This window comes from Ursus maritimus, unplaced genomic scaffold, assembly GCF_017311325.1.
Source record: "Ursus maritimus isolate PB19 unplaced genomic scaffold, ASM1731132v1 scaffold_2, whole genome shotgun sequence".
Classification (NCBI taxonomy): domain Eukaryota; kingdom Metazoa; phylum Chordata; class Mammalia; order Carnivora; family Ursidae; genus Ursus; species Ursus maritimus.
Genome location: NW_024424452.1, coordinates 105278352 through 105303978, shown reverse-complemented (window position 1 = coordinate 105303978; position 25627 = coordinate 105278352). Strand labels below are relative to the sequence as shown.

At 54.7% G+C, this 25627-nt stretch overlaps 1 protein-coding gene across 1 annotated transcript in view; it reads right to left on the bottom strand.

Annotated features, from left to right (window-relative positions):
* Nucleotides 1-25627, bottom strand: part of RASSF5 (Ras association domain family member 5) — a 65655-nt gene that overhangs the window by 7437 nt on the left and 32591 nt on the right.

Here is a 25627-nt window from a genome sequence, read left to right as displayed (position 1 = left end):
ATCAGCAGGAGATCCTGACCTGAGCCGAAGTCAAGAGTCCGACGCTCAACCGACTGAGCCACCCAGGCACCCCTCCTTATGATTTTCTTAATAACATTTTCTTTTCTCTAGCTCACTTTAGTGTAAGAACGCAGTGTATAATACATAGGACGTGCGAAATTGTGCTAATCAACTATTCATGTTATTGGTAAGGCTTCTAGGCTTTCTAGTCGACGAATCTTAGCCATATACATTTGTCAAATGAATGGGTGAACCAGAAGGGGACGGCGGGCTGTCCTTCTACAATAATTGAGAGAATCAGCCTCCTCTCCTGGAGCGTGGGGACAACCAACATCTAGTTAGCAGCTCCTCTGTGCCAAGAACTTGGCATGCACCGTCTCTTTTAATCCTCACAAACCAAAACTCTGTGAGATGGACATTACCTACATTTTCAGGTGAGACGACCAGGGCTCAGGGGAACTTAGTAACTTGCCTAAAGCCCTGAGTCAGTAGGTGCAGACCTACAAGGAAATTCCGGGCTGTTCACTGTGTTCTTCCCAGGGGTTCCCCTGTGCCCACCCCCGCACCCAGGGAAGGGTAGGGAAGAACAAGGCTAAGGAAGGAGATGGAGGTGATCAGTCTTCACACTGCGGGGTGAATTCTGGGGTCTAAGCGACTCTGTCCTTCCATCAATTCCCTGCATTTCTCTCTGCTTCACCACCACCCACCTTCCCAATATCGTCTTCAAGCTGCCCGTGTGTGGCCCGGAGTACAGGAGCCACGGTTTGGGAAAACAAATGAGTTGGTAAAAACCTACCCAGAATTCACCTGATTTTAGAAATCGAGCAGAACCAGGGCAGGTCAGGATTCTCCTTTGGCAAATGAGGAAACTGAGGCCCAGAGAGGCAGGGTGCCCATGTTCTCCCAGCTGCCTCTCAGCCACCACCCCGCGCCTTCCTGCAGGGGTGTGGTTTGGCTGGCGGATTTCACAGCCGCCCTGTCACAGCAACGGCACCCAGGGGAACACAAGACGCCCCCCCCACCGGAGCCTGTCCCGGCGGTCCTCCCTCCAGCAAGCCAGCCTCGGAGATAGGACACGCTCAGCAGGATGCCTGAGCTTCCTCCTCCCACTTCCAACCCCACAGAGCTGATAACATGTCAGGCTCTGTGGCGGCCACGGGGAGCTGGTGTGGCCTCCCACTGCCCACCCCCCACCCCTCTGCATGGAGATGAGCCGACACCCCTTTACCACCCCTTCCCGTGGCCTGTCTGCTCCCCCCTGCCCTCTTCCTCAGGGATCCTGTGCTCTGTCGTTTCACATACCCTCTGTCACGTACCACCTACGTCACTCCCATTTCACAGAGGACAAAGCTGAGGCCTAGAGAGGTTAAGAAACACATTTGTGGTCCCACTGCTAGTAAGCATCTGAGTGGGGCTTGGAACAGAGTCCATCCAAATCTCAGTTCACGACATGGCCACACTAGGACGGCGCTTCTGCTGTTGCCGTAATGATCACGGAAATTCCATGCCATTCCATGAGGGCTGGGGTGTGCAGCTGCCAGACTAAGGCCCATTAATTATGGGACCTGTGAAACATTTGTCCAAGGTGTATCCAAGCAGTGGGCCAGGCCCCAGAGGACTCAGGACCCCGGGGCACCATGTCACCTGCAAAGGTGTCAAGGAGGGCCTTCTAATCTCCCAAGTGGGATGCCGCTGCCAGGAGCCACCCTTTTCCAACATGGCCACTCGGGCCCTGGAACTGGACCCTGATTCCATCCAAGAGCCACCAAGGGGAAGCACACCCCAGGGCATCTCCTGGTTGCCTGAGCTAAGCCACAACTAATGGGAACCTTAGAGAGTGTCTTCCTTCACTGGCAATTCCCCAATCCGGGGATCCTCGAATGGAGCTCCTCATTCCTCGTGCATTCCCACAGTTAGTTGCTGGAGACACACACCTTCCCGAAAACCCTCCCAACCCCCCCCCCACAACTGGACCATCTCTCTGGGATCCAGTGGGCTTGGCCACGGCTTCACCCTGGGAACTGCCAGTCAGAAAGACCAGTTCTCTGGTTCCTACCCCGGGCTCCATTCTCTCCTCAGGAGCTGACAGCTTTCTCAGATTCTACAAAAAAAGAGTTACATGATGGAAAGGAGACTCGAGAAGCTCCCGGAAGTTCTCCTCTCATAGTTTCCAAGTGAGCGACAGCCATTTCCCTATAAGAAGGCAGCTGGGTCACAGCTTTCAAAAGTCAGTTATTCCAGGCCTGGGTTTGTACATAACAAGAGTCACAGCTGCTGTAACTAAAGGTTTCTTCTTCTTCCTGTTCCCCTTCCCTTCAGCAGATAACCCATCTATTCCCCCGCCTTGCCCACCACAAACCTGGGGAAGTGACGCAAGCATCTGAGGCCACCCCTTCCAGGACTGACGCAGAAGAAGGCCACCCTGGTTTTGCCATCCCATCTGGGAGAGCCAGGAGCCCTGCGTGGCCAACATGTGGAGTCCCCAGCCTGGAATGTCAGCCCCCAGGGCTGGTATGGCGGCTGCCCCCACCGCATCTGGCCAACAAGATCTGACCCATGGATTGAATGAGTCACCTGCAAAAGTAGGCCAGCCAATCAGCCAGCCAGCCACAGCCACGAGAGCCCACTAATCTTTTCCCCTCCCAGGGATGGTACAGAATCTAGGCCGGTGGTTCTTAAACTCGGCTACGCACGGAATCATGCAGGGGATCTCTAGAAACACTGCTTGGGCTCCGTCTTGGAGATTCTGATTTATGGTGTGGGGTACAGCCTAGGCATAGGGATTTTTTAAATCTCCCGGTAATTCTAATGGGCAGCAGTGTTTGAGGAGAACTGGTATAGACCCCTTGAGCAAGCAATTTCAGATGCCAAGGGTCCCCATCCAGCAGCACAATCAACGCTCTGGCACCCATAGATATTCACTGCCTCAAAGGTTTATCTAAAAGGCAAGTCTCTGCTGTGTGAACAAGATCGATAATACAGTAATCTTCAGAGGGTAAGGCAAAGACCTCAATTTGTAGCCACCTGTCAGATTTTCATGTCCTCAAAGTGAAAGATTTGTTTCCACCCACGGGTACAAAGCTAGAAACCAGGCAGATAGAGTTTGGTCTCCCGGGGGTGGCCCAAGATGCAGACAGAACTGGGAGCTCCCTCCGTCAGGATTTTGCAGATGCCGGCACTGGCCACGGAGCTGTCTCGCTGGGCACTCGTGCGTCTCAGTGCATCTGGCACGGAATGCACCTGCTCTGATTAAGCCCCTGGCGTTGGTGGCAGATGGCGGAGCTGTTCCCAGTGCGGCCGGCCCATCCAGGGCGCTGGAGAAAAACAGGTTTGTGCTCCCATATCCTGAGCCATGGAAAGGGCTGTGCTGCCTCTCAGTGCTCAAGCGTGTTAGGGTACAGCAGCGTGAAGAGCCTGGGTGCTAGGAGCCCGAACAGATGCTCGCCTGACAGCGAACCCCAAACTTTTCCATTAAAAAAATCCTTGAGGCGCCTGGGTGGCTGAGTCGTTTAAGCATCCAATTCTTGATTTTGGCTCAAGTCTTGATCTCAGGGTCGTGGGATCGAGCCCCAAGTTGAGCCCCTGTGTCCAGCTCTGTGCTCAGCACAGAGATTCTCTCTCTCCCCCTGCCTCTTCCCCCTCCACACTCATATGCGCGTGTGCGCTCTCTCAGTCTCTCTCTCTCTAAATTAATTAATTAATTAATTTAAAAACTATACATCCTTAATGACAAAATTAAGAGGACCATCCCCTGTGCTCTGGGGCCTACCTCAGAGCAGATTCGCCCCAAGCTGAATTTTACTTTAAGAAGAAACCCAAACATTGGTAAATTCTGCGTTCTAACCAATGATACATCTCTTAATTTTGGTCGCTGGGGAAGAAGAGACTCTGAATGAGCCCTGTGGTTTCTAGTACCCCCGGGTGGACACAGGGCAGCCCACGAAAGCCCCAGCAATGAAGGGGGCCCCAGGGTGAGGAGTAGGCTGAAGAGAATCAGACACACTCTGTCTGATACGTCAGATACCTTCGTGCCCATTTTCTTTCGAAGTGAATCACACAAACCTCACTTTTGCTAAAAATGTTTACTCTCCCTCTTCTTAAACTTCTCAGCCTCTTCTTCCTTCATGATGCTTTCATCGTATTGCTCCCGTCTGCCCACCTGAGGTCCTTCACTCTGGCCAGGCCCCTCTGGCCACTCCTGCCCTGCCTGATGGTGATGATGTCTGTAGCAGCTCATGTCATCCTCACCGCAAATCCACACGAAGGCCCATTTCACAGATGGGGAAACTGAGCTTCAGCAAGGTTAAAGCTAACCCACATCTAAAACCAGCACTATACTGTCTGGCACTTAAATGTGCATTTACTTATATTAACCTCCATGTGGACTATCTATCTTGAGTTGTCCTCCCAACTAGAGTGAATTTTCTTAATGACTTACACCATACTTCTATTTCTTCTCATGCCTGGTGGCACCAAGCGTGAAAGAGACAACAGATATCTGCTCAAGAACTTTCAAAGGCTCCCCATTGCCTATAAGGCGGTGGGTGGAGGGGTGGGGGGAGATCTTACCTTTTCCTAGGAATTGCAGTGCAGTGAGCCTCAGTGTAGACTGCGTTCTGTGCCTATCTTACCCATCCCTTCTGGTCCCCACTACTAACTAAGCGATCTTGAGGAACTCTAATAACTTCTTGAAGCCTCTGTCTCTGTCCTCCGTTTCCTCTATCAATTTAAAATACAAATCCTTCATTGCCAAATAGGATTCATGCAAAGGTAAGACCCGATGAGATCATGGGTGCAAAACCATTGTGGAAATGATCAAACCCACGCAAAGGCACCTACAGTCACTACCCTCCCGGCCTGCAAAGCCTTACGCCTACGAGTGAACGCCACGTCTCACTTTCCTTGAGCACTGCCTGCATCAGGACCGGTCCCATGCCCTAGGGTGTGTCATTCCTCTGCCGACACAAGCGGCTGGCAAACGTTTTCTGTCAAGGGCCAGGGAGTACGTATGCGAGGCTCTGTGCTGCCCTACGCAACTCGGCCGCTGCAGCACAGTGTGGCCGCGCTTCAGTAAGACTTTGCCTATGCACCTGGCGCGTGAGCCGGACTTTGCCCACCTCTGCCTGACACCCTTGGCGGTTTCTCCTGCTCAGAATACAGAGCCCCCATGTCCCCTACGGCCGTGTCCTCGGCATCACGAATGACATTTCCCTGGCCCTGGGCAACCCCCTGGTTCTCTGCTCTCCTAATATAGGAGGTCCCTGCCGGTTTAATTTCTAGAGGGAGAAAGGTCTGGATAGGTGTGCACTGGGCACTGCCTTCCCCCTGACTGACCCCCTGCGGGGAGCCACGTATTCCCTGCTTGCCCTCCCACCCCAGCCCACCGGCCTGCTGTACTTCGCTCACTTCACAGGCACATTGGCCAAGTAGGCAAAGGCTTCATGGCTTCATGGGAGCTGGGCTTGCTCTCCTCCCGGCTCCCGTGAGGAGGCAACAAGCCCGGGGACACGGACTCCCAAACCCTAGCCCTGGGGCTCCCAACGCCTCAGATTCCTGTGGTGGCCAAGCTGCCACTTACACACGCCCAGGGCCTCTGCAACCGCGGGCCCGCACAGCCGCCTCTACGAGGACGGCAGAGGTGCCCTCGCAGCCCGTGTGGCTGCGTTTGGACCTAACCGCACGCTGCCTTTTATTGTTTAATTATTGTTTCACATGCGTCAGTCCCGTCTTCCCAATGACATGTTCCCCAGAGGGAGACAGACGTGATGGCTGATGACCGTGCTTCTTCGGTAGCCCCTGCGAGGTCCTGTGGAGCTCTCGGTGACCTCTAAGGAGGTGGCCAGGACAGGGCGGGGTAGCCTGGGTGGCACCCGGCCCCGAGCCCCACCATGGAGAGCAGTCGGGTCCAGGAGCACCTCCCACTGACACGCACCCCAAGGGGATGAGGCTAAGGCACGGGCTGCACGGGCTGCACGGGCTGCCAGCTTTGGCTGGCCGCCAGCCTTGCTCGGCTCTTCGCAGTTTCCTGGTCAGAACGAAGCCAGAACCATCATGACCTGTGACCTCTGGCAAGTCACTTCCCCTCTGAGGGCCTCAGTTTCCTCCTTGGTGAAATCATGAAGTGAGACGCCTTTGCAGCTCTTCGAGTTTACCTCGAGGAGAGGGTGGTTTCTTTCATCACTGCTTCCTCTTCTGTTTCAGAGAATTGGGGGTGGGGTGGGGGTGGGGTCCCTCGGAGGCTGGCTGGGCTTGTCCGAATCACAGGGGTAAGAGCTGGCCAGCAGAACAGTATCAGGACGTTTCTAACATCTACGGTGTGATTGGTCTCAGTGCCAGCCACTTGCTTTCTCTACTGGTCCTCGAGGTTCAAGGAGGTCTACACCTTCCTAACTCACACCACTCAAGAAAACAAAACAAAAACTACCCCGGAAGCCAGGCTCCAGGAGGCTTTGCCACATTTCCTCTTTCTCAGCTTTTAGCAAATCTGTCAGCCGCCATTCTTTTGCCCCTTGAGTGGAAAGCACCCCCAAGTCTGTGTCAGCAGGGAGAGCCTGAGGCTCCACTGCAGGAGAAGGACCGTCTGCAGACACCTACCACGATACCCCCTACCCTGGAGCGGCACGGCCCCAAACACCTGCTGTTCCTCTCATGCCTGTCCTCAATAGGAACCTCTGAAGGAAAGGGACAGGCACCCCTCTGTCTGGGCTGCGTTTGGAACGCCCTGCTCAACGCCCAGACCACGTTCAAGGTTCACTGGTCCCTTTGTGATGGCCTCAACCGATGGGAAAGAGGAAGCCCCATGGGGCCTCACCACAGGACTCCCTCCCAGGTCCTGAAGGGCCTGTGTTCTGCAGTGGTTGCCCCAGCCACACCCTGGACAGGGAAGGGGTTGATTCCCCCAGATTCCTCTCTGGCCCTGTCCAACGTTCCAGAAATAAAAGGTTGGAAACTCCTAAAGTGTGTTTTCCAGTAGGTTATTCCCAGCAGAGGAAGGGAGGAAGGGGCTTCAGCGTGGAGTCATCCGTACGGGCATAACGGTGCGGGATTCACACTGCTCTGGGGGGAAGGGGGGTGGGAGGCACAGGAGCAGGGAATGAAAAGGGGGTGGGATTTGAGAAACTGGAAAGAGACTGAAGACAAAAACCTAGAGCAGATGGTCAATGTAGACAGGCAGTCAACAGTAACTGATTGAGTTGCCCACGGGGTGAGGGCTGTGAAAATCACCTTGGGACAGGAAACAGGAGGGCCGTGGTCCCATCCCTGGGAGCGCACAGGCCACCTGCCGAGGGAAGGCAGAGATGTGTGCCCTGTGAAGAAGCACCAGGCAGCACGGCGCGGTCCAGACGGAGCCTCGGCACGGTCTGGGCAGCCAGGTCAGCTCCGTGTGTAGGGATGTGATGAAGGCCGCGCCAGCAGGTTCCCCAGGTGGCCAGCGTGGCCTGGAGCCTGTGCACAGTGTCCTTCTCTTTCACAGGCCACCATCTCAGTCTACAGTCAGGGGCAGGTCAGCGGGGGTGAGTCAGGAGCAGAGAACACCAGCCACCTGCAGGAGGCCGGGAGAGCCCCATGGCCTTGGAACTGCGGGGACCCAGGTTCCAGCCCTACAGAGCCTCATGGTCAAGATAAAAATTGCCCACAGGCCAGGGCCTCACAAGTCACAATCTTATTTAGTCCCTGAAATGATTCAGTGAGGATGGTATGTCATTACCCAGCGTCCCTGCTTCTCACCCCTGGACCTCACTGCCCTACACAGCTTCGTGCCCTCAGTCTGTGCATGTGGGCAAGCTGGTCTCCCTGAGACTCAGATTTGTCTCTGAAGCTCAGACAGCAAGGCTTTCTTTACACATTTGTCGCAGAGATGAAATGAGATCGTACATCTGGAAGTGCTTAGCACACTGCATGTACACAGCAGGCACTCAATAAACAGTAGCTAATGCACGTACACAACAGGCACTCAATATAACAGTAGCTAGTGCCCGTATACAGCAGGCGCTCAATAAGCAGTAGCTAGTGCCCGTACGCAGCAGGCACTCAATAAGCAGCAGCTAGTGCACCATCACCGTGCCACCATCCACATCAGTAGTCAGCTCTCTGGCGGCGCAGAGGAAGGGCTGGTTGGTGGGGCTGACTCAACATGGGAGTCCTCCTGCCTCTCCTTGAGCTCTGACAAGATGATCTCTGCCAAGATCTCGCCAAGATCTCTGGCCCTACAGCCAGAACCACGCTATGACTCTACGCGCCCTAAGCACTTTTGTCTTCCAGGCCACAGGCCCCTCTTCCTCCATTTAAAAAAAAAAAGAAAAAAGAAAAGACGGGAAATGTTATTTTATGATAGCATTGATATAAAGAAAAATATATTAATATCATGTAAGAAAGCACATTCTTCACCCAAGAAGTTCATTTTTTCCCTCCTGACTTTAAAAGAAATTAAAACATTTTTGTGGGCCCCTAAGGAGTTGTGGGCCCCTCTGACACCACATACCACTGTGCCTCGTGGGTAAGCCAGCAATGTTTTCAACTCCTGAGTCCCAGGTAGGGTGACCAGGGGCTGACAGTTTTCTTAGGATGCAGGACTTTCAGTGCTAGAATCAGGACGGTCCTGGGCTAACCAGCGTATTTGGTCACCCTAGCCCCAGGGATGCCCTTGCAGGCCTAGATGACTCCCTCCCTCTCTTTCCCCTGTGACTGGGGGCCCCAGCGACACTGCTTGCTCTTCGGCCCCCTGTAAAGCTGCACACGCACTCTGCCCTGGGGGCTTCCTGTCACTCCCCCTGGGTCCCCTTCCCCCACAGCCTGGCTGTGGCCTGGACACCGTGGGCCTGGCTGTCTCAGCCGATCAGCACATGTCACACACATGATCAGCTCCCCGAGGACAGGGGCTGCCCTGATCACCGACGCAGCTCCCAGAACAGTGCCTGGCAGACACGAGGGGCTCATTAAACATTTGCCTAATGAGTTGAATAAAACACAAAGAAGTAGTTAAGACATATGTACGTGCTCACACTTGTACACATGCACATGAGACCCCAAAACATATATAGGGAGATTAAGAGGTTCTACAATTGTATAAGGCTCTTATAGGGTTCCTGATCCATGGCACCTATCGACTTCTGAGACAACAACTGGACATCAGAGGAGACTCCTGTCCTGTTTCTGAGAGCAGATGATGCGAACCGCTTCCTTCTCTGCTCTCCCCTGTCCTGGGCCTCCTGGAAGCCCCCGCTCAGCTCAGAGGTGTCAAGTGGTGAATCCAGGCAGAACAGGGTGACACCCACCCGTTCTATTGCAACAGCCACGGGGCTTTTCCGTTGGGGCATTTTCTCATGCTCTGGAGATTTCTAGGGCATGCCAAGGTCTTTCTCCAGGCCAGTTCTCCTCACTGGATTTCCAACCAAGTCCCTGTCCCCTCACCCAGCCTCACCTGGGTCAGGCCCCTTTCCGTCTCCCTAACCCCTTACTTTGACTCCAAAACCAGGGATTGTACCTTTCCCATCTCTGTGTCCCCAGGGCACCTAGAACAGAGCACTGTGGAGTGAGTCAGGGATGACGGTGGGCAGGGTGACGGAGTGGGTCCCAAGACCCTGTCCCAGGCTCCAGTCTCTGAAGGCTGGATGCTGCTCTTTCAGAACGAATTTGAAGAGGATTCCACTGTAAATCATACGTCTGACAAAGGACCACTATCCAGAATATATAAAGAACCCCAGCAACCCAACGACAACAGCAAAAAGACCCAGTTTTAAAAGTGGACAAAAGACTGGAACAGACATTTCTCCAAAGATAAACACATGGCCAATAAGCACACAGAAAGAGGTTCAACATCACTCATCACTAGGGAAATGCAAATCAAAACCACAGTGAGATACCCCCTCATACTTTATTAGGATGGCCAGCACCAAAAACAAAAATAGCAGGCGTTAGCAAGATCGTGGAGAAAACTGGAACCCTGGGCATTGCTGGTGGGAACGTGAAATGGTGAAGCCACCTGTCCACGGACTGGCAAGACCTCGAAAGACTAAACAGAAAGAATCACCAGATTATCCAGCAAGGCTACGTCTGGGTTGATGTCTACAAGAAGTAAGAACGAAGACTCAAACAGGCATTTGCACACTCCTGTTGACAGCAGCATTCTTCCCAATAACCAATGGATGGATAGATAATCAAAGTGTGGTGTAGACAGGCGATGGAATATTATTTACCCATAAAAAAGAAGGAAATTGTGGCACATGTTACATGGATGAACCCTGAAGACATCACACTAACCGAAATAAGCCAGGCACAAAAGGACAGATACTGTATGATTCTAATTGTAGGAGGTTCCTCGAGGCGCCAAATTCCCAGGGGCAGGAAGTAAGATGGGCTGGCTGTGGGGAGAGGGCTATGGGGAGCTGCTGGCTAACGGGGACAGAGCTTCAGGCGGAGAAGATGGAAACATGCTGGAGATGGGGGTGCGACTGGCTGCACAACACTGTCAATGTACTTAAGCCACGGCACTCTACACTTCAAAATGGTTACAACGGTAAAGTTTATGTGATGTATATTTTATCACAATTAAAAAAAAAAAAGAGGATTCCAAGGGCAGGAGCACCTGGATGCCTCATAGACTGTTAGTTTCATCTGGTTCCCATACAGTTGGGAGTGTGCCTTACTTTCTATCTTCCAAGCAAGTGAGCAGTCAATCCCACTTGCGAGCAAGGTGGCCCCCTCATCCTGGGGGGTCAGGCACCTTTCCTGGGCCCTGGCCACTCTCCTGCACACTCTAAGAAAGGCTCGAGGCTAGGACACTAGCTCTCTGGCGAGGTGAGGGTCTTAGAGCTCCCCAGGGGACTCTCCAGAGAGCGGCTCAGGCACACAGAAGCCTGGGCTCAGAGATCTAGAAGGGGCCTCGAGATGGACTGGCCCAGGCACCCCCATTCTGGAGCAACCGGAGTTGTGAGGTGACTCAAGGCATGGGGACTCCCCAGCCTGCCTCAGCTGCTCTCCCTCCAACGCGTCATGGCTGGCCACAGTCAAGGAGCTATGACTGGCTTTCCAACTTCATAAACCGCTAGGGAAATGGATGCGTCCGCAAAAGAAAGATCTGGGGAAACCTTTCTTTCTGTGTCTTTTTTCTTCTGTGGGCCCCAGAGCCATGGCCTACTCTCAAAGTCATCAAGCTGGGGGCTGGGAACAGGCTTGCTTTCATGGCCATCCATCCCCACCCCCAGACTGCGTCCTTCCTCTCACGCACTGGACCTCCCTGCACGAGAACACTCTGAGAAAGGCTTCCTCAGCTTCGCGGGCAATCCATGTGCTCCGAGAGCACAGAGTCAAAGCCAGCAGCATCATGAGGCCACTGGGGGGGGGAGGCTTTCGAAAGGCAGCTCATGTGTGTGCTCTAATTATAGGGCCTCTCCTGGGCTGCAGGTGACGTGGGTGCCCTGGCTGCGACAGCCCCCTCTCCCGCCACGAGCCGGCTTCATCTCGGCAGGAGCTCCCTGCAGCGTGGGGCACTCAGCGACGGGCGATTCAGATGATTCAGCCGTGGAGAGTGGCACGGGGGAGTCAGTACCCAGGGCCCAGCACAGCCGTGCTGCCCACCCTTGCTGGGACTTGTGCCAGCAGCCAGGACACCGGCCTGCGTTGCCCCGCGGGAAGGAGTGCAGTCCCTCTTGGCTCCCTCTGCCTGGAGACCCCACCTGTGCCCTCGGCTTCGCAAGCCGGGTGGTGCCCGGTGCTGGGGCCTCTTCACTAGCCCACACGTGTCCTCTTGTCACAGTGCTGCCTGCCCGGCGAACCCCACCCCACGCCACTGCCTGGGGACCAACTGGTGACACTGCAATATGTCTTGGTCAGTCATTACATAACTCTGAGTCTTCTCAAGTGTGTGTCCTCTCGCTGTGTCACAAAGGCTCCAGGGCGGGGACATTTGGTTTCCTCCTGCTCCTCAATGGCCTGGCAAAGTGTGCCATCCCCAGAGACGCCCAGATGGATGCTGCCGACATGGGGTTGCATCGGTGGGCTACCTTTGGGCCTCATGGCCGGGGCTTCAGCTAGGAAAATTCTGGAAAGAGCTTTCGGAGAAGCAGTATAGCTTAGGGGCTAGGAGTTCTGGCATCAGACTTGGGCCCAAATCCTGGATCTGCCCCTTCCTACTGCCTGACCCCCTTCCGAGCCTTAGTTTCCCCACTGTTAGATGGAAAGCACAAATGAGTCTGCACCTGTAAAGCTCTTAGAACAATGCCTGCCATATGTCAAGGCCCAATAATTCACTGCCGTTATTATTCATTCTAACCATTTCCAGCAGACCCCTAGCTCCAGACCTTTCTCTGTTTTGTGCACACAGCTTTATGCTTCCACGTACCCCAATCGTGAACCCCACCTCTCCACATCAAAATTCATCACCCATTTGCATTTCTCGAAATGGCCTTTATTATCCCAGAAGGAGAAAGTGAGGCCTGGAGCAGTGAGCCTGCTTCCTGAGGCACACACAGCGAAGGCTCGTGGCGTGGATTACCGGGCCCAGTAACGGACTTGCTTAAGGGCCTGGGTCCCCTGAGCAGCACGCCTCCTTCCCACACCACCTGGGCCAACAGAAGATGCTCAAACTACTGGGACCACCAAACCGGGTCTTCACTTGCTCAGAATTAAACTGGGAAATGAAGACAAACAAGAAGTGTGTTGGTTCCTCCCCCTCGACCCTCCCCTCTCCGTGGTGGAAAGGCAGCCGGAAGAAACCTGTCCCAGGAGGCTCTCCTGCCTCCTCACATGGGCCCCTCGGTATGAACCTCCTCTCCCCCTCTGCCGCCAGGCCCCCCTGGAGGAAGGACCAGACCAACTCCTGCCAGCAGGTGCCAGGGCCCGGTTGCTTAGTGACCCAGTCCTGCCTGCCCTCATCCTCCAGGGCAAACAGCTGAGCAATCACAGATGGGATGGAGGGAGCCGCTCTATGTTTGGAAAGTTGTCCTTGCATTTTCTGCTCACTCAGTGAGGTTTTTCTTTTCAGAGTTACTGGAAAAATCCATTGATTCCACACCCAGAATCTTAGCAAGCTTCCCTTTAGAACAGTCCGGAGATCAGCTTTCACATACCGCGTGGGCCCTGAGGAGCTTGGCCCTGCGCCCTCCGGGGCGCCCCCGCTGCCTCCTAGGGCTCTCTTTTTAGAAGGAACCTCAAGCCCACTCCTCCTTTATCACACATGCATCACGCACCTACCATGTACTGAGGACACAATGATGACCAAGATGTGGCCCCGCATCCAGAAAATGACAGCCCACCAAAATGAGGGATAAGAAAGATAGGCTGGCGTTTGGGGCGCACAGAGAAGTGAGTGCAAGTGGAAATGGTCTCCAGACACCCCAGATCCACCAGCTTCCAGCTCTCCTCATGAAGACACACATTCCCTGCCGTGTGTGAATGTGGAGATTAGCCACGCCTACTGCCTCTCCGCGTGTTCCTGCCAACAGAGGACCTGCCTCTAGCTCCCTGAGGCAAGGCCAGGGCCCTGCACACCCAGCTCCTGCCTGCCACCCACATCACGGTGGGGGGGCCATCCAACACCACTCTTCACACCAGGGGACAGCCAGGCCATGAGAAGGACGATGAGGGGCTCACAGCCTGGAGGCTGATGCCATGGTGATGGAGTCTGGTGCCCCGGATTTCCCCAGACCGAAGCAGGAAAAAGTGATCTGGATTTCAGCACCAGGGAACAGGCTGAATGAGAACCCCTGCTTCCCAGGGCAGCTCACCAGAGTTTGAGATGGGAGGCTGGAGCTCCTTTGGAGCTTTTCAAACTTCACTCTCACCCAAGGTGCCATGTGTGTAGTGGAAAGAACATGTGTTTCGGAGTTAGACAAATGTGGGGTGGGGGTCTCGCCCTTGGCTAACCCTCTTTCGCATATGACCTCATTGAATGTGCCAATCTTTTGGCTTGATGGCAACAGCGATTCTGCCTGTGGGGTCTGCCAGAAGCGCTCGGTGCTGGGCTGCTGCCTCCCGATGTTTGCGGCGCCCCACGCCCCACGGAGCAGGGATCCAACCAGCCGGACTCCCGCGGCATTGCACCCCGGACAAGGAAGGACTGAAAACCGGGTTGCAGGAGGGTGGAGATAATGAATACAGCTTCCCCTCCCCTGCCTGGGATGGATCACACGCAGGCCCGCTTGGAAATAGGGAAACGGCTGCAATGACTCCTACAGTCTCCTCCAGCTCCGGGAGTCTACACCTTTTCGAGGTTGAGTTAATGTCTTGCACCCCTGCCGGTGTGGGCGGCAGCCCCGTCATTATCAGTCTGCTGCCAGCCTACCCCCAGCACGCCCATAGGCTATTCAGACCCAAACCCCTTGATTCTGGGAGCCAGTGCCTCCAGCTCCCTGTCTCAGGAGCTGCAGCCATGTCCTAACAAAAGCCATGTGGCTGCAGGACAGATGCAGCGTCTTCACCTGCATGGCCCTCTGCTGGGGCAGCCCAAATCCAAATACTTCAGGGATGGGCAGGGAAGCAACGAGGATCTGTTGCCCAATGCGGCTGGGGGCCGTAAGGTCTGTAAGCGCAGAGACGGAGTTTTATCTATCTGCCCTCCTCACCCCCCATGCTCAGTGCTATGAGAAAGTTAAGAACACATGGTCTGCTTGAGGCCAGGTACTGTAGGGTTTGGGATGCTAGATAAAGAACAGGAACCAAGGGTCGGCTTTGCTCTGGAAGCAGAGGGGAGGCTCTGAGAGCTTTGTGATACCAGAATGATAGGCCCCTGGCAGTCATAAGCAAAGTGCACAAAAGGGGAAGAAACAGGATGGAAGCCAGTTGGGTGACTTCCTAGAGTATACAGGTGAGAGGTGGTGAACACCCAACAGAGGGCAGGGCGGGAGTGGGGGGCAGAAAGGAGAACCTGGCATCTGCAGTACTGGAGACACAACCCACAGTGACAGGCTAGGGGAAGGGAGGAGGAGGAAAGCCCTGAGGCTTCAAAGGTGGGGGACTAGGAGGGTGGGGCAGAAGCACAGTGAGAAATCAGTTATGGGCAGAACTATGAGTTGGTTCTGGACATATTAAATTTTAGCCATCTGAGGGGCATGCGAAACCTCTAATAGGCTACAGAAAATTCTGTTCTAGAGCCAGGAAGAGAAGTAGAATGGGGGCCGTAGGCTGTGATGTGTTAAGCTAAGCTAAGCGGGGTGGGGGTGGGAGAAGAGAAGAGAGGGGATGTCAGGACAGCCCCGTGGATAGAAGTCACAGGCCCTGTGATTCAAGGTTTTCTGCCACTACAGCTCCCTTCTTCCTCTTGGCCCTAGAAATTCAGTGCTCCTGATTCTTGGCAAATTTATCTGGTCCCCTTGTCCCCAGGGAATATGCCAGGCCAGGCCTGGGTCCCCATGCTCTTTATGGGTAGACTGAGCCATCTAGAAGAGGAAACTGAGGCCCTGGAGGAGGACGGGTCTGCGTCCTCCATACAGAAGGATCCCAAAGCCAGAAAGTGCACAGGTGTGGATTACCTGGAGAGTTGGAAGTGGAAGAGAGAAGGGAACCCAGGCTCCTAGGCACCCAGGCTGAGCCCAGTGGGGCCACCCTTTTCAGCTTCTGGGCCAGGAGCTGGATCCAGAGTCTGACCTGACACTGTGAACTAAGAGCTGGACTTCAGGCTTTGCTTCTAGTGCAGGATCTTTCTTCCTTTCTCCTTAAACTGGTTGGGTGGATGGATATTGTATGTGCCCTAAACTGTAACTGGAATCGATCCATAGGGAAAAGCCAGCTAAGTCAGGATAAATGGTCTAACGTGGCGAAGCAGGAAGGGGTGGTCCAGACGGGAGGCATCTGGGACACAGAGGTGAGGACGTCTTGAGTAAGTTCCAAATAGTCCTAGAGGAGGGGACGCATGCCAGCCAGGCAGGTCCTCTTCCTGACCCCTCCCTGTGGAAGTCCTGACAGTTTAGAGCCCAGCAGGCAATACCTAAACTCCCCACCGGCTCCGTGAAAAGGTGGTGAGAAGGATCTGCTCCCGTGCGGAGGAGGGACTCTCAGGGAAGAAAACAAAGACAGGATTAAAGGAGATTTGAGGGTCCTACCGCCAAAGGGTCAGGACCCAGTAAGTCTGAGGTGGGGTCCCTGAGTCTCCATTTTCAAAATGATCCAGAGAGTGAGTGCTTCTGAGGGAGGGGGCTGGACCCCCTTGGAAGGTCCCTGGAGGGTTCAGATGCTACAGAGGCACCGAGAAGTGCAGAGCAGGAGAGCATTTGTGCTCAAGGGGTTGCCAGTGTAGCGGGAGAAGACAGGACCTCATCCCAGGAACGGCATATCCTTGGTGACAGACGAAGGAGAGGCACAGAGTCACAGCCCGTCGCCAAGAAAGTATGAGCAGAGCTTCCAAAGGTGGAAGTTAGGCGGCGAAGGGGGGAGGCAGGCTGCGTGGCAGAGCCAGCTAAATGCTCTCACCGCAACCTGCTTCCTCCGCCACCTGGGCTCGCAGCTGTACTTCATCTCCCAACCTCCCCTGTGGTTAGGTGTGGCCACGTGACCCAGTTCTGGCCAATGGCGTGTGGGTGTAAAAAACACCATTTCCGGGCCTGGTCCACAAAAACCTCCCATGTGTTAACCGGAGCCCCCACCTGCCGATGTAACTTGACTGAAAGGGGAAAATAACTGGCTCTTACGTTCCATGAGTGAAAAACGGGGGCTGTTATAAGGTGTAGTCCATCCTGATGACATAGGATGCAAGAGAGAAGACATCGCAACTAAACCCAACCAGCACTTGGACGGAAGTCTGCTTTGGAAACCAGTGCTTGGTGCCGCACTGCCGCACCTGAAGGGGATGCGAGCTGCGGTCTTCCAGGCTTACTGCACACAGAAAAGCCAACACCAGCGAGGGCCAGAGAAGGCAATGGGCGGTGAGCTCCACGGGAGGGGGATACAGCCTACAGCTTGAAAGGAAGGCTCTCCTGGGGTTGGGCCGGCATGAAACATCTTTTGAGGTTATTCTTGGTCTGTGCAGGCCCCTGAGATGGCACCTAAAAATGTTAAATAGTCCAACACGTCTGAAGAGTCTTATGTTATTTCTATTGTTCAAATTTGGAACCGATTTCTTTTTAGTATTCTTTTCTCTCATGCGGAGAAGGGCAGGGGCAGGGGCAGGGACCGTGCATGAGGCCTGGGTGTGCCTGCTGCTGGGGGAGAGACAGGTATTTCCCTGACGGGTCCCAGGGCCGTCAGGGTTGGCTGATGTCCCTGGCGTGCCACAGAGGCCCCGTCCAGGAAGCAGCTGACAGCCAGACAAGTGCAGGAACAGAAACAGAGTGGCTTCTACTCTGACCCCTGAGAGCCCCTTCCTCTTTGAATCTGCCTTGAATTTTTCAAGAATCAATGGTGTCAGCACAGACCAGAGAAAGCCCGAGGCAGGAGCTGGAGGGGGGATGGGAGCGTGTTCCACGTGGGCTAAAGGATATTTAACCACGGGTAGAGTCAACCTTCTGTTCTCCGTATCCACAGAGAAAGCACACGAGGAGGAATATCCAGCAAGCGGGGTTTGGGGATAGACACCAAAAAGAACTTTTAAATGATTAAAGTTGTAAGATTTTGGAACTGATGACAGGAACTCCCTGCTAGCTAAATGTAGAGTCAATGTCCCCTCAACTAGTGTGCCTTATGGAATGGGGCCTGAAGTTGTTTGGGTCTTTCCCATTCTGTAGAAAGCGCTGAGAGGACAAGGACCATAATTGGTCTGGGGTCACACACTGAGTGAAGAGGACCGAGAAGAGCACGTGACAAGAAGTCCAAGAAGGGTGTTAGTCCTGGCTCCGCCTGACCACACATGTGGTCTGGTGAAGCCTTCCCACCTCTCTGGGCCTCAGTTTCTCCATCTGTAAAGTGAGGAACTAGACCAGACGGATCCCTTTCAGCTCTGACGTTCTGCAAGAAGCAGGCGCCATGTGTTCTCAGGGGACCCACCCCGAAGCTCTGGGTAGCTCCACAGTCCTGGGCTCCTGGAGCCTGTCACACACGCAAGGAGAGCTCAGACGCCACATCCCAAACTGCCGCCACTGTGGGCACTGGGGAAACTGACGGGGCGGAAGTTGGCCCCACCCTGGTCAGACCCCAGACAGGAATAAAGAAGCGTTTGGCAGGGGGCGCCTGGGTGGCACAGCGGTTAAGCGTCTGCCTTCGGCTCAGGGCGTGATCTCGGCGTTGTGGGATCGAGTCCCACATCAGGCTCCTCCGCTATGAGCCTGCTGCTTCCTCTCCCACTCCCCCTGTTTGTGTTCCCTCTCTCACTGGCTGTCTCTGTCTCTGTCAAATAAATAAATAAAATCTTAAAAAAAAAAAAAAGCAGCATTTGGCAGGGATGGCCAGAGGGCCTGGCTTCACGGTCACCAGCCCTGCAAATCGCCACATGCTGCCTTTTGTCGGACTCACGCAGGAGGGTCAAAAGGCAAGGGGAAGGGATGTACGTTCTAACCTGGCTCCACCCTAAACTTGCTGCGTGACCTTGGACAGCCCCCCGCCCCGCTGGGCTGCAGTATCTTGGACTGGGGTGGCGGGGCGCGCCTTGCTGAGAGCAGCTCCAGCGACTCCGCTGGGCACGCAGATCTGTTCTCCCCCACGCCGCCAGGAGCCCCATCTGGACATGGGAACCCCACAGAAACGTGATCTAAGTGTGCTCGGGCAAGGGGGAAGGCTCCTGCTAAGGCACCTGCCAGCACGGCCTCGGCCTCCTGAAGCCACCTGGTGTCCCTGCCGCCTCAGACGGGGCACAGCACCCCCACGGCTGCCACCTTCGGCAAGGGCCCAGGGCGTGGTCCCCCTTCTCTGCTGCCACCCCCACCTTCTGCAGCCTCCTTTCTGTGAATGGGGAGGCCTTTCTCACCTCCCAACCTCCCACTCAAGGGGCTGGAGAGGCGGAATCCTTGGAGGCGGGGCCAGTGACAGCTCCCAGGTGGTGGCACCGGGAAGAGCAGCTGGGTCCCCGCCCCGCACAGGCTGGCAGATACAGGTTGTTCCGACAAGGCTATTTATAGCCGCAGTCCTGACGTTGCTGGGATGGGGGCCCTAGTCTCTCAGCGACCAGGGAAACACACAAACGCCTTTCCTTGGAGACAGGAAAGAGGAATTCCCTTAGGAGCTCAGAAGTGATCTGTCTTCGGGTAGGCAAAAAGCATCATCGTTAGGGGTCAGAATGGGATGGTGATAGGGCAGCAGGTCTCTCTGGAACCCTCTTCCAGAAGTGGCTGTAAGGGAGAAGACGGAGCTGCAAATGTGATGAAAGGCGGAAGGGCACTTTGAAGGACGAAAGACAGAAACGATTGGATGAAGCTTCCCCAGCTCCCAAGTTGGTCACACTGCCCTTCACCCCCAGGCCTTGCTCCTCGGACAGGGCAGCGCTGAAAGCAAGTCTGGGCTGAGGAGCCCTGCCCTTTGGCCCAGATCTTCTCACCCAGGGGCTCGGCGGAAGCCAGGCTCAGAGGGGCCATGCCCACCATCCTTTCCCTTCAGGAGCATTCATCCTTATCACCCCGTGCAAGGTCCAGCAAATGAGTTTCTTAAAAGGAATTCCTGCCCCCTGACGGCTTCTGTGCTGGGGCAAAATGAGGTAGGGAGACAGGCAGAGGCCTCATGTTAGGGAAAGGATTCAAGAACTAGACAAAGTAAAGAAAGAGCTGATGTGGGCGCTGAACCAGTGGAGTATTTTCGGGAGTGGTGCTAAGAAGGAGCGTTGGGAAGCAGGGAGGGGGCAAAAGGCTGTCTGGGCCAAGGAACAAGTCATCCACCATCCCCGGCCCCACCCCAGCATATCTTCTTACGAGATATTTCTATCTCTCCCGAGAAATACCAGCACAGCTACCTTTTCATTCGCCAAGCAAAAGAAACCCCAGCTTTGCAGTGCCCTTTCGTCCACGCCATCCTGCCAACAGCCCACCTTCTGGGACCAAGGGCTCACAGCCTGCCTGGCAGTAAGCACAGCAGCTAAACTCCGTTTTCAAAACAGGAACCATTTCCTCCCCAGGCAGCAGCAAAACCCTACAGAGCAATGGTTTCACCTCAGCTGCATATCAGAATCGCCCGGGGAGCTTTTCAAAATCCTGATGCCCAGGCTGTACTCCAAGCCAATTAAGTTAAACTCTCTATTGGTGGGCGGGTACCCACATTTCCTAAAGCTCCCCAGCTAATTCCAGAGTGCAGCTAAGGTTGAGAACCACCCTTCTAAAGACCCCAGACAGCTGGAGTGCCTGTGGGGTGGGGCTTGGGGGACCATCCATACAATGAGGCAAGAACCCCAAGAGAGAGCAGGACACCTCCCCTCGGCAGCCATGCTGTTCTGCACGAGCCCTATCTACAGCCCTACCTACTCCTGCCCCCAGCCGCCCAGAACCGGCCCTGCTCCCCAGCCTCATGAGGGGGTGCCCACATGGCAGGTGTGGGTTCCAGGGGCCTGTTTTTGTCGGTTCCTTCAAACACTAATATCAAAACCTTTCCTTTGGTACTTAGGCATCCTTTCACAATTGAAAGGTCCGGTATTTGTGTGATGTCAGAACCCAGGAAATGCGGGGCCTACAGGCAAGATGAATTATTCACAAAGGAGGCCCCAGAGTCAGGCCTGGGGAAGTTTTTGGTTAATCTACCCATGTAGGACTGCTTAATTAATGACGAGCCTGCACACACCTGAGAAACTTCACAGCTCACTTCTGTCTACAAACAGTCCCTGTTAGGCAACCTCTCCAAGGACCTGGCTTGGAACCCTCTATCTAAATAATATAACAAATAAACAAACATACCTCTGCCACCACTCCCACCAAGGAGGTGGCAGATACGTGACCTGTAGCAATTGGGAGGGTGTGGCCAGGGGACTCAGCTGTTCAGGGTGTCCAGAGTTGTGGTAGGAAACACATACAACCCCCTTTAGGTTACCCCAACCAAATCTGTAAGTTAGAATGGTAGCAGGACAAGCACTTAGGAGAGAAGGTTTAGTTTGCTTCACCCTGCACTTCTGCAAAGTCACTAAAACTGTGTTTTAAGATGGTTTCCGGCCACTCACAATACGGAAGTTTCAATCTTTGCATGTTTATCCTACTGGGTGCCATCCGCTTTCCACCCAGAGCTTCAAAGCTCAGGTTTGGGGCGGAGGGGTAGTGACACAGAGCAGCTGCCCTGTCACCCTCCCAGGTACAGGTGAGCATGTCAACAGACCCTGAGCCAAGCGCTGTCCCCAAGTCATAGAGAGCCATTTTGAAAAGGTCCGGGGCCAGGAAATACTGAAAAGAGCATTAAAAAGAGAAGAGTGTTTGCTGGTGGTCCCGGAAGGGCTCCAGATCCAACCCTTGGTCCACTCAGCCGACCAGTTTGAGAGTGTCCCCAAGGCAACTGGCCACCTGCTCAGGTAACACATGGCCTTGCCCGTTAACCGAGGTGATCCCCCACCCCCACCCCCGCCGTGAAAGGCTCTTGCATTGGATCATGATGTTTACCTTCGAAGGATGTTTGCTCTGCACATTTCTGAAGAAGGTGGTCTTGGCAGTGAAGAAGCAATCCTCCAGTTCCTCCTCCAGGCTGCAGTACCCACTACTCATGCTGCTGTCCACCGTCATCTAGCCCGGGGCCCCGCGAGGCAGCGGGCGCGTGTGTGACCCGCCGGGCTCCCGCGGCGGCCAGGGGAAGGGAGAGGTGGGGGTGGGGGGTCCCCGCCCCGGGGCCCCCGCCGGCGCGAGCTCCCAACCCTGCGGCGCGCGGCGCGGTCACCGGGCCAGGCGCAGCCGGCGCCGGCCAACTGGGCTCTCAGGCTGGGCCCCGAGCGGCTCGGGCGGCGGGGTAACGTGCGCCCTGCCCAGCGCGCAGCCCGCGCTGCAAGCTCCTGGGTGGGACGTGGGCGCCCGCCTCGCACGCCGCGCTCGCCGGCTCACTCGGCATCTGCGGTTTCGTCCCCTCCGCCCCGCGCGCGGAACGCCATCTCGACACCTCCCCCGCCTGCCCGCGCCTTTCCTGCCCCTCGCCCTGCGCGCAGAGGAGTCGGAAGCCACTTCCTCTCGCAAGGTTCCCCAAAGCCCGGCTCGGCTGTCGCGGCGCCCCTCCCCCTCGCCTGCGCCTCCCCGCCTCCCGGGGTGGGAGGGGGGGCTGGATCCCAGGGACAGGTGGACCTGGGGCACTAGAGGTCGGGTTAGGGATGCGGGAAAGGAACAGACCAGGACGCATGCGAGGGCGAAAATTCCCTATGGCCTTTCTTCATCCCTCTGGAAACAGCTCCTTCTCATCACCCGTGATGGCTCATATTCACGGAGTAGAATTGTGCTCTAAGGTCGTCGGGCGTCTCTCCTCCCTTCCCCCCATCCACCTCCTCATCCACTCTCACATCCCCCATTCACGAGGAGCCCGGTCAATCAGAGTGGTTGGAGAAGGAACCGGAGAAGAAGAAAATCAATATCTGGTCTGCCTGGAGAAGCAGCAATATTTTAACTTGGAAATGCCAGAAGAAACTGCAGGGGCCCCACAAGCAGATGCAAATCATATGCAAAGTTATGGCAACCTGGAGCGCAAGCCTCGCCTTGCACCCACACAGGCACAGAACGTGGCCCTCAGGAAGGCTCGGGATACCAAAGGCGCCTGCACACCCCACCCAGGTTATTTGTACGTTTTTCTGACAGTCTGGCCAGGAGGGGGTCTTTGCCAGTTCTTATCATTCCCATCAAAGACGGCTCACGTCCATGTCCCCATCAGACTGGATGAAGGAACATCTTCCTTGACTAGGATTTAGCCCTCCAAGCAATTAGGGCGACACTCCCGTAACTTTTCAGACCATGTTTGTGCAGCAATAGCAGTTAGAGGTACCCCTGTTTGCATAACTCCCGTGCCCAGTCACTTAACTTGCCCAGTGGCCTTGACGTAGAGATTATTATTCCCATTTTATGGATGAGGAAACTGAAGCTCAGAGTCATACAAGGAGGATATGTGTGCTGGGCCTCAGACCCCGGCCGTACAACTCCAGGGCCCATGCTCTGAGCCACTGGGATCTACAGTCTCTCTGCAGAAGTGGGACTGTTCTAGTGTGCACTCTGTCATCTTTCACTACAGTGGGGCCTGGAGTCCCAGGAAAGGAAATTGAAGCCTTCAGAGCCTGGCAATGCCGGGGGCACCATGCTCACAGAGTCTGAGGGTCTCTGGCCCCCCGTGCACCCCAGAGAGTAGCCGAGAAGGGTTATCAGGACTCTATCCAGGTAAGTTTGCGAAGCTTTCTCTGCAGGTCTGAAACATTCCAGTCCCCGGGAAGCACAAGCTGGCCAGAGGGCTAGACTCAACCCCTGGATACCAAGCTGACAACTCCATTTTAAGCTCTCATTATTTTTTATGAGGAACCCCATTCCTTCCCTACCTTAGCCAAATCTGTCAGTGCTCGGGAGGGTTTCAAACTGCAGCCCAATTTGGCTCCACCCTCCCACACAGTCTTTTTCCCAAAAGCCTGTGGGTGCCTGGCAGGTACGAACATGAGGCAGTTGAGAGCTGCCACCCTAGCGGGCTGGCCGTCCTGGACTCAGGAGAGCGGTCCACACCAGCAGGGAGACAGGAAGTGCAAGTGAGCAGCTGGGGATGAGTGAGCTACCCAGGGAAGTCTGGGGGGAAGAGCTCACATTTTATAGGGTTGAAGAGCCTCTGACCTCGTCTGGAACACTCTTTTCTTGAAATGAGTATTTTAGAGGCTGATTCTTTGGGGGGGGGGGGTGTCCCCAGAGACAGCGGTTCAGGCAAAGGAATCTGGTGTTAGCCCGCCAGTACATCCCAGTCCAATGCTGGAATGATGAACGCTGCAGAGAGAGGCTCTGTGTGATCCTTGGGCCATCAGTAGCCTATTGCTTTGTCCAGCCAGCACAGAAACACACTCTTCTTTATAAAAGGAACCTCCTGGCTCCGTGGGAATCCAATACTTAAAAAACCACAGGCCCCAGATTCTTTGTGGCCACACTGTGTCCTTGGTGTCACGTAGGGACCTCTCTCTGCAAAGCCGCTGCAATGCTACATTTTCAAACTGCTCAATCTTCAGAGACAGCAGGTAACAACCTCTTTGAACCCCAAGCCAAAGTATCCCAGGAGTCAGCATGTATCTCTCCTTCTGAGCAACATGCCAGCTGCCAGACCTGGTTAGGAAAAGTTCTAAGTGACACTGTGTTCTTTTAGGGTACTGCTCCACGCCATTCCAAATATGAAAAACTGGTGTCTGAATAGGGCTTCTGAAAGCCTTTTTTACCATTCACTCCTTAGGCGGCTCTAGAACCTTGAAAGCGGGTTGTTATACCCATTTTACAGATAGGAAAGTGAGGGAAGTAACACATTCCATCCCAGCTCATGCTTTCCACGCTTCTTCCCTCCTAGTTAGTGTCTTTCCCCACCCCGCTCCCCCTGCCAATGACTCCAGGCCTGCAAGGGAGCCACAAGTAAGAAGTCAGCAACACAGAGACTGTGTCCGTGAGGACCTTGGGACTAGAAGAAATGTGCAAAGATCAAATACAATACAATAAGTTGGCCAGCCTCCAGGAGGAAGTCCAGACTGAAGCTCCAGGGGCCCTAAGAGAGGAAGACTGGATTCCGTTCAGTGTCTGATGACCTCGTCAGCACCTCTTCCCTATGAATAATCACTGGCACTGACAACCTGGGAGAGGGGGAGAAGGGGCAGGGGACGCAGGAGCCTCAGCGATAGCCTTTGAGCCTCTGGCGGTGGGCACACAAAGAATAGGGGCTGAGCCCGGGAAGAGGTGTCCGGACCTCAGGCTGCAGCCTCCGGAGCCTTAAATGCAAGGCATCGTGCCGGGGTTCAGAAAGCCCCACTGAAATGGTGAAATGGGTGACTTTCTTGGCTCAAAATTTCAGATGATGAAAGACGCTATTTTCAGCTTTCTTCCTTTCTCAGATGTGATCCTGACATGTGCCCAGATGCCCTCGTTTGATCCACCGTGTGGTTCTGTGTGTTCCAGAAAAACTGTATCACAAGACTGGGAGTCAGGAGCTGCTGTTCTAGCCCAGCTCCGACTCCAGCTTGATACGGTATCTGGAGCAGCTTTGCACCCCAGGATTCCTCAGCTGTCCAGTGAAGGGTGGCGGGGTGGGGGTCAGACGTGGGGCCTTGTGACCTACCAACGTACTCAGAGGCTGAAAACCAGGGTGAGGGGTCACGCGCCCGCTGAAACAGAGTTTGAAATCATTCTTAGCCGGTATGCGCAGGCCCTGTACCGCGAGCTCTGTGTGCACCGTTTCATTTAATCCCCACAACGAACTGACCGAGGAAGCTACAGTTATTATCTCTGTTTTGCAGAGAGGAAAAGGAGGTTCAGGCAGGTTAAGCAATTTGCGCATAGTCCTACATGCGAGTTAATGGTGGTGCCCAATCAACCCTGCTGGTCTGACTCCAGAACCAAGTTCTGGAACATTCTGTAGTAGTACAGGTTATTTACCCCTGTGATTGCTCTCATAATACCTTCCTGCCTGAAATCAAAGGCCGTTACAGACCAGGCAGGAACTACTTTCCCAGTCTGCCTATGCCCCTGTGTTCCCTTTAGCCTGTTGGGATTTTCCAGGATCCACCATTGACTGTCTTCTTGTCCTGCCCCCTTCCCCTCCCCATTAGCCTAGTCTGACGTCTGCCAATGGTACCAACTGTACCTCACAGACTCATGCCTCAGAATTCTCT